Raw genomic sequence first — 13,897 nt, forward strand, 5'->3', positions numbered from 1 at the left:
AATGAACGCATATCTAATGTAAAACACTGAAATAACACACAGTCAAGCAATGTCTCACAGTGCATATTCTGTGCACTGAAGCTCCTGTTTTTTTTTTTTTTTTTTTTTTCATACTAAGCTTGGTTTTTCCAAAATGTGCCAAGATCTTGGATTTAAAAATAGTGTGTGCATTTTTTAATACTGCCGTAAAAAGCGCATATGACTAGGGAGGCACCGAATCCAGATTTTTGGGGTTCGGCTGAAGACCGAATACACTGTTTAAGATTCGGCCGAATCTGAAACCAAATACAGAATCCTACTCGCATCCTTATTCCATTAAAACAGTAAAACACATTAATGAAGTAAACAACGTCCACAGCAATGTATTTTTCATTTTATTTTAACTGTAAAAAAAAAAGAAAAAAAAGAATAGGCAATAATATGCCAGGATGACAAGTGAGAAAAACTTTTTTTACAACTTTTTTGACAATTACCAAGCTTATGCTTACCCAAGTAAACAACCAAAACCTTTCAATAAAAGTGCAGCAATGCAAAGAAAATGTTTTTCTTTTCTTTTTAAAAATCAGAATATGTTTGGTGACTTAACTGAAATTAATGTAATTGAACATTAACTCAATAAACATGGATAGTAGGCTGTTTAGTTTTCATTTATAACAGTAGGATAGGCTACGATTAGAACAGTAGCCAAATATTACGAAAAATATTACGGAAGATAACACACATCTCCTGCATCATAATTAAATTAACTTAAAACCTCTAATCTTTCACATGAAATGAGAGTTTAATTAAAAAAAAAAACAAGACTTTCTGCATTAACAGGTGACAGCCGGTTGCGAGTGTGGGAACGGATGTCCCAAGCAGTACTGAAAAGTCTTTGACTGGGCACAAAGGTAGATTTTTGCCAGCAGTGGAAATCGCTGTTGGTTTGTCTTCCACCACTGAAGAGGATCCTCTCTTAGAAGAATCAAAGGCTCACCAAAAAAAAATGCTTATCTCCACGTCAGCACCCAATGTGACTGGCTGGCTCTGTATTGCTACGGTATAAATCGTCCCAGCCGGCCTAAGATTCCTGAACAGTTTAGTTTAGAGCGAACTGTCGGGCCGTGCTCCTTCTCATATAAACACCTTCAAGGAATCAACGGCTGCGTGAAGTTGACCAGCATAGCGTAAGCCTAGGGTTCGGTTCGGTGGACAAAAAAAACGAAGGTTCGGCCAAAACCGAACCCCGTCAAAAAGCCCAGTATTCAGCCGAATCCAAATCCTGGATTCGGTGCATCCCTACATATGACATCAGTAAGTTATAATTGATTATGGTCTATTACTGCATGGATGCAGAATCATCACGTCCACATCATGATGCATTGCTGCAATGATTAATTGAAACACCCCTAGCACTTTCTGTGTGACTGCAGGAGCTGCTGGATGCTGAGTTCATCCCGATGCCAGACGATTCCCAGGACTCCATCGAGCTGCCGACGAAGCCCTACACCAAGAGCGCCACGCTGCCCTACGAGGAGCTGGATCAGATCAAAGCCACCGCCGGAAAGAGCCTTGTGGTACGCAGATTGCATCCTAACCCTAACGGGGGCAGGGTTTCCTCATGAGTGGGCGGGGCCTCCCTGAGCTGTGTCTCTGACCCATGTATTATGAGCGGATGAACGACATGGAGACGGGACGCTCTGAGCAGAGCTGCTGTGGCACCAGCATCGAGCTAACACACGTACGCTTCTAACACACAGCTAAACAATACATTGCTTCAGCACAGATCTCAAACAAGGCCATTCTTATAAACTAAAACGATTGACATAGATGCAAACAACTCACATTTCTGTGAAAACTCACATTTTTAGATCAAAATAGTTCACCTACTTCCAGATTCAAATTTTAGAAAATTGTTATAAAATAAGTAGCCTAAAAAGTCTATATATTTAAGTATTTGGCACTGTGATGAACGTCATAGTGAATACAGAAATCTGAATGGCTATTTAAATAATTTAAACACGTTTCAGAAAAAGAAAGTAGTGCAGCTGTTTTGTTTATTTTATTTATGCCGTTTCCAGGGTAACAGCTGCATTTCTGCTGTTTAGCACCATCTGCTGTCAGAGAGTGAAAGTGCGCTTTCATCAAAGACCATAGAAAACCCAAGACATGTCACTCTTATAGTTCTGAATGGGGAAAAATGCAATTGCATTGTGACCAGTTGATAGGAAAATTATTTGTAAAATGCATAAAAAATTCTGAATATTTTTTTCTAAATTAATTATTCTCTATATTTTGAAGTGCCCACCATAACAATATTGTACATATTAATTATTGTGATATATCACATTACCAAATCCTTGCACATGTCTAGTCGTGTGTCTTTAGAGTGTTTTTGCACAAGAAATAAAATATTCATTGATATGTAGACATATAAGAGGTCACTAGCCTCGTTCAGACTGTCAGCCCAAATCTGATTTTGAATCTTATGAGGCAGCGGAAGAAACGCAGGAAGCTGGAATGAGTCTTTATTCTGTGCTGCGATTTACACTTGGTTTTAAAACTCCAAGAGGTGTGTATACCTGCAGTATATTGTCTTTTTTGCATTTCACAACAACACAAGCTTGAAACATTTTTATGTTTTACTTTACATTCATGATTAATTTGGGATCAGAATCGGACTCAAACATATTTGAATTGACACAGAAATAAGTAAAAAGAGCCAGGAGGGTAAATATAAAAAGCAGAATAAGAGTACAACTCGGTATAAAAATATCAAATACTTTGTTGAGGTCATGTTTAAAATGTCTAGATTTCATTTTCAAAACATCATTAATACTGCTTATGTATAGCCTTACTTCAGTTATCAAAACTACAGTTTTTAAAATGTTTGTATTAAAAAGCTAGAATTTATGAATGTGAGATATTTGAATGTAATGAAGTTGTGTTTTACTTTACAGCTCAGAGAAACAGTGAAGCAGCAGGAAGCCCAGATTCAGATGTTACAGAAACAGGTTAGACTGAAAACACTGACAACAGCCAGCTGTGAGACAAGCTCATGACATCACTTTAAAGGAGTGAGAGATCAGGCAACCCTGTTACTAGTGCATACAGTGTGTTCAGTGCTCAGTATAAAAGACCGAAGGGGTTTAACCAAAATAACTACTGCCTATTCATAAGTTCTCTTCATGCTGCTAATGTTAAGCCAAAGTGCTCAGAATTTTCTAGTGCTGTGTGTATGGACACAAACAGTGAGTGTTTTATTTGGGAACAGCATTGAACTAGAAAAAAAAAGTTTGTTGAGACAAACTTTAAGTTGGCTTGAGAAAGCCTGACCAGAAAGTTTGAAAAAGTTTAAAGAAGTTAGAAGTTTAAAGTAGTTTGAAGTTAGATCGATAAATTAGTTGAATGAAAGATACATGAGTTAGAAACAATGATAGATAGATTAGTTAGAAATAATTATAGATATACTAGTTCAAAATAAAGACTGATAGATAGATTAGTTCAAAAGAAAGAATTATAGATAGATTAGTTTGAAAGAAAAATTAGTTTGAAAGAAAGAATGATAGATTAGTTGGAAAGAAAGATATTAGTTAGAAAGAATAGTTAGAAAGAGTGATAGATGAGTTCAAAAGAAGGAATGATAGATTCGTTCGAAATAAAAAATGATAGATGGATTAGTTTGAAAGAATGATAGATGAGATCAAAAGAAAGAATGATGGATTAGTTTGAAAAAAAGAATGATAGAATAGTTCGAAAGAAAGAATGATAGATTAGTTTCAAAGAAATAATAGTTTGAAAGAAAGAATGATAGATTAGTTAGAAAGAAAGATAGATTACTTAGAAAGAGATAGATAAATAGACAGAAGTTAGAAGTATGTTTCAAGCATGATTAGCATGTTGTTAGCATGTCACTAGCATGTTTATAGCAAGATTAACATGCAACTAGCATGCTGCTAGCATGTTTCTAGCATGATTAGCATGTTGATAACATGATTAGCATGGTGCTAGCATATCACTAGCATTTTTCTAGAATGATCAGCATGTTGCTAGCATGTCACTAGCATGTTTCTAGCATGATTAGCATGCGACTAGCTTGTTGTTTACATGTTTCTAACATGATTAGCATGTCATTAACATGTTTATAGCATGATTAACATGCTGCTTACATGTTGCTAGCATGATTAACATGTTGCTAGCATGTCGCTAGCATGTTTCTAGGATGATTAGCATGCGACTAGCATGTTGCTAGCATGTTTCTAGCATGATTATCATGTCACTAGCATGTTTGCTAACATTATTAACATTTTGCTAGCAGGTCGCTAACATGATTAGCATGCTGTTAGGATGCTGCTATCATGTTTCTGACATGATTAGCATATCTGTAACATGTTTATAGCATGATTAGAATGTTTTGCTAACATGTTTCTAGCATGATTAGCATGCCGTTAACATGTTGCTATCATTATTAACATGTTTCTATCATTATAGGCATGTTGTTAGCATTTCGGAAGCATGTTTTTAGTATGATTAGCATGTTGCTAACATGTGGCTAACATGTTTATTGCATGATTAGCATGTTGTTAAAATGTTTATAGCATGATTAGCATGCTGCTAGTATGTTGCTATCATGATTAGCATGTTGCTAACATGTTTCTAGCACGATTAACATGCAACTAGCATGTTGCTAGCATGATTAGCATGCAACTTGCATCCTGCTAGCATGTTTCTAGCATGCTTCTACCATAATTAACATGTTGCTAGTATATTTCTAGCATGATTAACATTCGAATAGCATGTTGCTAGGATTGTTTCTAGCATGATTAGCATGTTGTTAACATGTTTCTAGCATGACTGAAATGCGACTAGAATGATTAGCATGCTGCTAGCATGATTAGCATGTTTTTAGCACAATTAGCATGTGACTAGCATGTTGCTACCATGATTAGCATGCGACTAGCATGTTGCTAGCATGTTTTGCCATGATTAGCATGTTGCTAGCATGATTAACATGTGACTAGCATGTTGCTAGCATGTTTCTAGTGTAGCAGGGGTATGTTGTTACACCAGATTATACATTTATTTTTATTTTATTATTTGTTTAATAATTGTTTGTTGGGGGGTATTTTGTTTTGAAAGACTCTTGTTGCGCTATTATTGTGCGCTCTGATGTCATGCGCAGGTGAGAGGTTCAAATCACAGCGCAATCGGAGTTTGTCCTCTTTTCTGCAATGTCATTAAAGAGGAGAGGTACGGTTTCATGAGCTCCGATCATCTGATGATAAATTGTTTTATAGGTGTTCATTTCTTGTTTAAAAGATCAATTGTGGAAAAAGTATTCCATGTGATGACCATTAGTTTGAGTTATCAATCTGTTAAACATGAATAGCATATTGCATGAAATGGTGACCTGGTGTGTGTGTGTGTCATGCGAAAGAGATGTGTTAGCGGCTAACATTGTTTAAATAAAATATATAGAAGTGTATGTATAATTATAGGTATATATTTGAATATATTTTGTAAGTATACTGAAGACTTTCATTTATTGATATAATGGACAATGCATCAGCATAACTTAAGGGAGGGAGTCGTGGCCGAGGGAGTCGTGGCCTAATGGTTAGAGAGTCGGACTCCCAATCGAAAGGTTGTGAGTTTGAGTCTCAGGCCGGTAGGAATTGTAGGTGGGGGGAGTGCATGTACAGTGCTATCTCTACCCTCAATACCACGACTTAGGTGCCCTTGAGCAAGGCACCGAACCCCCAACTGCTTCCCGGGCGCCGCAGCATAAATGGCTGCCCACTGCTCTGGGTGTGTGTACACAGTATGTGTGTCCACTGCTCTGTGTGTGTGCACTTCGGATGGGTTAAATGCAGAGCACAAATTCTGAGTATGGGTCACCATATTTGGCTGAATGTCACTTTCACTTTCACTTTCAAACATTGTATTTTGTGGTTAACAGGCAAAAGAGAAAAGTTGCTGAAAACAATGCTTGCTTGTTTGTGTGTTTTGCCACACAGAGAGGAGAGAGAGGAGAGGTGTTACAATCAAATCACCTTTGGCACGACCAGATTTGTGTGGAGAATCTTTTATTACAAACATCAAAATAACACAACGCAGAGGAACAACCACTTCCCTTTCATAGGTCACTTCGATACTGCAGTGACATCATCGGTATGGGAACACCCCTCGGTGTGACGAATGTCTGAAGCCCTATACCATCCCGACAATCTTACTGGCCAAATAGCACTTGGCACCACCCTTACTCATGTGCATCATATACCTGGGTCACTTCTGCGACTGCCGAGGCACCGCACGAGGCGACAGCTTGGGGTGACACGTGTGACATGGATTTTAAGGACAGCGCAGCGCTGGAATTTTCTCCACGTCGCTCGCTCTCCCCTACCCTGGTGCAGGAAAAGAGCTTTATTGAACCAGTCGTCTTCTCTAACGAGGATTTTCAGCCCACACCATGCGATGCCATCGCCTTCGGTTGTGGACGTTATGACGACGAAATTTTATCCACTGCAGCCTCGGGATCTGAGGACTTCGCGGCCGACGCTAGTGGACAGGAGAAGCGAGTTTCCCCCTCCTACAGCGAGCTGTTGGATGTGGTTTCTCATGCGGTGGGTAAACTGGGACTGGATTGGGAGGTTTAGAGGACTGAGGCCCAACCTTAATTTAAGATGAACAACCGTTTCTTAACTAGAAGTACACCTGTGCAGCCCCGAAGGCCCTTGCCTTTTTTCCCGGACCTCCACCAAGAAGTTTCGAGGTCCTGGAAACAGCCGTACTCGGCGCATATCACTAACGCTGCAGCTGCGGGTTTCGCCACCATTTTTTTTATGGCGAACCATGGCTATGCAGCAATGCCTCCAGTTTGAAGAGACTCTCGCCGAACATCTCGCGCCTAATTCGGCCGCGGCATGGAAGTCACGCCCCCTTCCTCCTTCTAAGGCATGTCGAGTCACTTCCAGCCTCATTGGTAAATCCTACATGGCTGCTGGCCAGGTGGCTGCTTTGCTCCACTCTATGGCGGTCCTTCAGGCCTACCAAGTGGGGCTCTTAAAGGAACTCGATGAAGGGGAGGGTATCACACCTGAGGCCGTGAAGGAGTTATGACGAGCAACGGATTTGGCGCTACGTGCTACCAAACACACTGCTCGAGTGGTGGGCCATTCCATGGCTGGTTTGATTGTGGTCGAGCACCGCCTTTGGCTTAACGAGTTGCCTCTCGGGAACAGCCTTCACGTATAGCGCCCTTCGTAAGGATTGCGGTCCTAAGGTTTTTCCACCGGCTCACCAGCGACAACGGAAGAGGTTAAACCTGAGCTCGACGGCTAATGCCTCTCGTTCTCGGGCCCCGAATAGCAGCTCCTGATGTTCTCGCTGCTTGCCAGGGACTGTGCCCTCCACTAGAGAGCGCTGTTGGACCACTTTTGCGCATCCAACCCTCTCACTGCAGTCCCCACACTGTAACACTGACTGTCTTGCCGCAAAGAGCACCTCGAGCAGCATTGGATTGAGTTATCATGCCGAGCGTTCCCTCAGACACTCTGCACAATTCTGCTTTCAGGATCCGAAAGACGGTTCAAGGGTCTGGCAAAGGCGACCCGTTTATGACGGCTCATACAGCCGCCGTTCTTTCACTAGCAGCAGAGCCCGATGTTCATCTTGTTGGATTAATTCCTGCCGTGGACACGTTTCAGGATTATACACAAGACGCAACAACTTTTACACATGCACTTCACCTGTTCACGAACGCTACGAGCTTTTCGTGCCCGAAAATTTTAACGCGTATGAAAGCGTTGCAGGAAACAGAAATCTTGAGACCGCTAATAATGTTGTAATGTTGTAATGACATCAAAAAGCCCCGCCTCCTTTCTGCGGAATTCTTCCCATGGTTGTAAAACTGAAGGAAATAACGGTGCTGCGACAGGAGATGTCAACTCTGCTGAGTAAAGGGGCTATAGAGGAAGTACACCCCTCTCAGATGGAGTCAGGGTTTTACAGCCACTATTTTGTGGTACCAAAAAAAGACGGCGGGTGAATCTTGCACTCAGGACGAGCAAATTCAAGATGTTAACAGTAAAGTCTATTTTGTCTCAGATTCAATCAAACGACTGATTTGTCACGATCGATCTGAAGGATGCATACCTTCATATTCAGATCATCAAGAGACACTGGAAGTTCCTCAGATTCGCTTTAGAGGGCAGAGCGTTCTTCCCTTTGGCTTAGCTCTGGCTCCCCGTACTTTTTCAAAATGCAAGGACGCAGCTCTGGCCCCGTTGCGGCTCCAAGGCGTTTGCGTTTTGAACTACTTAGACGATTGGCTGTTGATAGCACAATCGCAGACTCAAGCACACTCTCATCGGGATCTTGTGCTGAATCATTTAAACAGCCTGGGCTTACGCACAAATTTCCAGAAGAGTGTTTTAATTCCCTGTCAACGGATAACCTTTCTGGGAATAGACTTGGACTCTCGCGCGATGACAGCTAAGCTATCTCTCCCTGCGCACTATGTCGATTGTGTCATACGTGCGTTGCTTCAAAGCGGGTCGTACAGTGACTGTGAGCTTGTGCCTCAGACTTTTAGGTCTAATGGCAGCGGCATCCCCCGTAATCTGTCTGGGATTACTTCACATGCACCCTTTTCAGTGGTGGACGAAAAGACGGAACATTTCACCCCGTTGTCTTTTGCATTGGATGATTTCGGGGACACGGAGGTGTGTGTTATGTCGATAAAACTGTGGATGTCAACCGAATTTCTTCTAGCCGGAGTGCGGCTGGGAATTTGCGCTTTCCGAGAGATTGTCAAGACGGTATTATCCAGGATACGGCTGGACAGAGTGGAATAGCTGCTGCTGGTGGCTCCGCAGTGGCACACACAGCCGAGGTTTGTGGACTTTATCAGTCTGTTAGCGGGCTGTCCATGGGAGATTCCCCTCAGACAGGATTTACTATCACAAGCACAGGGAATGATTTGGCACCCAAGGCCAGATCTATGGAAACTGTGGGCGTGGCCTCTGTGCAGAGTGAGCTAGTATGTCCCGGTATTTCTGTTGAAACCACCGAGACTATACTGAATTCTAGAGCAGCTTCTACGAGACACTTATATGCTTTCAAGTGGAAACTGTTTACGACCTGGTGTGGAATTCGTAATATGGATCCAGTTTACTGCCCAGTGGCTTCAGTACTGGAGTTCCTTCAGGACCATTTTTCTGATGGAGTGACGCCAGCCACTCTGAAAGTTTACGTGGCAGCCATTTCAGCTAACCACGAATATATAGATGGTGCCTCAGTGACCCATCATCCGCTGGTTTCTCGTTTTATACAGGGTGCGCGACGGCTGAGGCCTTTCCGCCCTGTACGAGTTCCTTCATGGGATTTATCTATTGTGTTACAATGTTTATCAGGGCATCCGTTTGAGCCCCTGGAAACTATACCGGATAAAATCCTGACTCTGAAGACAGTTCTTCTTATGGCTTAATCCTCCCTCAAGAGAGTTGGGGATTTACAGGCTCTTTCTGTCTCACCCTCGTGCATGGAATTTGCACTGGGCTCCTTGAAGGTGTTGTTGCGACCGAGGCCTAATTATGTCCCTAAGGTCGCTTCTAATCCCTTTAGTTTTCAACAAGTGGTCTTGGAGGCTTTACCCCCTGCTGAGGCGGGGTCAGGAGATCTAAGTCTTTGCCCTGTCAGAGCTTTAAAGACTTATGAAAGCGACGCCAACACAGCATCGAAGTGACCTATGAAAGGGAACATCTCGGTTACGTATGTAACCATGGTTCCCTGAATAGGGAACGAAGTGCTGCGGTCCTGGCCGTTCCATGCCTTGATAGCATTCTTCTTCTTCAGTTCATGAAATCTGAGTGAAATAGCGTGCGGCACCCAGGTATATGATGTGTGCATGCGTAAGGGTGGTGCCAAGCGCTGTTGCTAGTATGTTGCTAAGCATGTTGCTAGTATATTTCTAGCATGATTAACATTCGACTAGCATGTTGCTACCATGTTTCTAACATGATTAGCATGTTCTTAATATGTTTCTATAATGACTGACATGCAACTAGCATGTTGTTATCATGTTGCTAGCATGTTTCTAGCATAACTAACATGCGACTGGCATGTCGTTAACATGTTTCTAGCATGATAGACCAATCTGAGATACAAGATTTTTATGAATTGGGAGCGGGGAAATACGTCGCTGCTGCCAGCAGTGTTTATCAAGTCTGCGGTCGCGTCGAGCCTTTGCCAAGAGATAAGGCTTTAAGGGGTAACTAAACCTTGGTTGAAAAGTGGGCAGAGCACAGCGGAGATAGAGGGGACAAACCAAGGGCAGGGCTGAGCGGGTGGGGCGTGAACCTGAGACCCGCAGTGACAGATTAATTGACAACTGTTAGTTTTTAGTTTTTCGCTATCCTTTTCGGAGGGAATTCTAAAAAACTTTTTATCAGGCCCCCAACTAAAGGTACAATCGACCACACAGCAAGAGTGAACCATCCTCTTCTCTAAATCCTCCTCCAAACGTGCAAAACAATCAAATTACAGGTATCTAGCGGTGTTTCCTGCCACACGATTCCCATGATGCAACGCGACAAACATAAACAATGACGTCACAAAAGATCCGCCTATTGACTCCCTCTGCCAATGCATTGATAAAATTAATAATTGGATGTGCCAGAGCTTTCTTCAGTTAAACAAGTAAAAAAAAAACTGAAGTCATTGCATTTGGAAACAAACATGAAGTTTTCAAGGTGAATGCATACCTTGACTCTAGGGGTCTCACAACAAAAAATCAAGTCAGGAATCTTGGTGTGATTCTGGAGACAGACCTTAGTTTCAGTAGTCATGTCAAAGCAGTAACTAAATCAGCATACTATCATCTCAAAAACATTGCAAGAATTAGATGTTTTGTTTCCAGCCAAGACTTGGAGAAACTTGTTCATGCCTTTATAACCAGCAGGGTGGACTCTTGTTATGGGCTCCTCACTGGTCTTCCCAAAAAGACCATTAGACAGCTGCAGCTCATCCAGAACGCTGCTGCCAGGATTCTGACTAGAACCAGAAAATCTGAGCATATCACACCAGTCCTCAGGTCCTTACACTGGCTTCCAGTTACATTTAGGATTGATTTTAAAGAACCTTTACTCGTATTTAAGTCACTAAATGACCTAGGACCGAAATATATTGCAGATATTCTCACTGAATATAAACCTAACAGACTAGGATCTAGTCAGTTAGAAATACAAAGGGTTCACTCAAAACAAGGGGAGTCCGCCTTTAGTTACTATGCTGCCCACAGTTGGAATCAGCTTCCAGAAGAGATCAGATGTGCTAAAACACTAGTCACATTTAAATGTAGACTTAAAACTCTGTTTAGCTGTGCATTTATTGAATGAGCACTGTGCAATGTCCGAACTGATTGCACTATATTTTCACTGTTTTTTTTAATGTAAAATCATTTTCTAACTGTTTTTAAATTAATTTTAGTTAAGTAGTTTTTTCATCATTTTAAAATTGCTTGTCTTTATTTTTGTTATTATTTTTCTTCATGATTATTTTACTTTATTTTATGTAAAGCACTTTGAATTACCATTGTGTACGAAATGTGCTATATAAATAAACTTGCCTTGCCTTGCCTAGTAATAAGTAGACATTTAAAATACACCAATAACTGATATCATAGTTTAAAACAGATAAAATCAGAGTTAAGGCTTGCTTTATGTGTTGCTCGACGAGGATTTCTCTATCGTTGTGACTTAAAATCCTGAGGACACAAAATGGCGTGGAACTCCTGCTGCGGAGTGAAGAAGAGGTGGAGTTAAGAGGATTCTCAGACAGCTGAAGTGTCCAATGGAGTTAAGAGATTTGCTCTCAATCTATTTTCAACACTTTAGATTGTTTACCACGTGGGGTTTGACCAATAGCATTAAATTGTGAAAAAATATGAAATAGACAAAATTTGGACATGCGAGGATTCTGCCCGACAGTGACGATATTTTAATAAAGGTGTTCCATTCCAATGTTAACCTGATTCAATTGGATCTGTGGTTCATATGAATTGTATAATATACTGTGCCATATGAAATGTATCATTATTAAATGTATCATAAATATAGATCAGCACTTACCTAATGTAAGTTACTTTGCAGTAAACATGAATTTGTCAACATTCTTCTCACCACTGATAATGTGATTTGGACGTGAGGCTATTTTGTCCAGCGTTCTTTCATTTTGGACACCTCATACATTGAGTGACAGAACACTTCTCTTTTATTATATATTTACATTCATGGATTCAGCACAACCCCACCTTTCCAACACGCCATCATATGTGTTTCTATGATAATGCCAGGCAAAGCAAGCACAAAGTAAATGAAAACATTCTGCATAGATATTAAATTTGTGCATGTCCGCTTATTTTAGATATGTGTTTACATGTCTCTATTTATTCCATACATCAAGATATTCACATCCAGTCTTTTCAAGTAGTTAAATCAACTTCCTGACTACAAACATGTCAAGTTTCAAAGCTCTCAGAGCTTGTGTGATTGATCTACATTAGTTTATATGCCTTAACTCCCATACGGACAGGCTATATTTTAGTAATTTATTGGTTTTGTGGTGTATAACAATATCTGTTAATTTAACAATCTTAGCAGTAAAATATTTTTATCCAAGAATCCATTTCATATAAGGGAGACCTTAGAGATGAGGAAAAACATTGTTGGGTTTAGTTCTACCTCCGGTAGGGGTATCTCGAAAACTAAAGCACTTTTTGACCATTTGTCACTAGCCTATTGTGCATACACATCATGCCAAAACTACTGAATTTCTTGTATTTTGATTTCTTTAGCATTCTTGTTTCTTTTATATATATATATATATGGCCAAATATTGGGAGCAAAGGTAAAACACAGAGTTGGGCCTGAAAACAGATCTCTGAGACTCACTTCTGTCCTCAGAAACCGCTTCAGCTCCAGCGCTGCTTTCACATTTACATGCTTTTAAAGCAATTGCAACCAAATATGTTTTCGTTGTTTGTGTGTGTGTGTGTTCTTTAATTTGTTTTTCTTTCATTTCTGAACTCTGAAATGTCTCTTATCATTGAGACTTGTTTTTGATGTGTTTTTATGCTTCATACACACATCAGACACTGACTGATGCACATTTTTAATTAAAACAAGTGAGGCAAAATGTCACACTGATCTTGGGGTATTTTTTATTTAATTTTTTGTTGTTATTTATAGTTCTTTAATTGCAGTGACGTGTGTGTGTGTGTGTGTGTGTGTGTGTGTGTGTGTGTGTGTATGTGATAATTCTTCTGTTTACTATTTTCTAAAAAAGCCACCACTGTCAGTCTCACCAGGATTGAAATTATTCAATTTTCTATGGCTTTTCTCAAAAACTGTGAGGTGTGTTTTCTGTAAAATAATAATAATAATAATAATAATAATAATAATAATAATAAAAATGCAGTAGTTATTTAATTATTGCATATGCCCTGGAGTTAGCCATAACTAATGCATCCATTTTCTGTAACATCCCAGTAAGAAAAACATATTTTTCCTTATACGGACTTTATATTGAAGATGTCTTTGCCAAGATCTAATCTTATCGTTGTGCGCATGCGCGTTTTTCCAGGGATTTGGGAGAGTCAACCACGTCTTCAGCGCCAGAGAATCTGAATCGTTTTAGCCAATCGGTTCGTTCGGACGGTTCGTTTCAATGAACTGATTCACAACCGAGTCAGCACTCTAAAGCGTTCCAAAGTTTCCGCGTGGAATTTTACTTTCTTTTCTGTCATAAAATTATTGTTTATTATTATGTTATATAGTTGCATGTGGCAAATGTTGATATCAAATTATTATTTATATTAACATCAATTTGTTAACGGCATTCTGAATTCAAAAACATTCCT

The sequence above is a fragment of the Carassius auratus genome, chromosome 17 (genome assembly GCF_003368295.1).
Source record: "Carassius auratus strain Wakin chromosome 17, ASM336829v1, whole genome shotgun sequence".
Classification (NCBI taxonomy): Eukaryota; Metazoa; Chordata; class Actinopteri; order Cypriniformes; family Cyprinidae; genus Carassius; species Carassius auratus.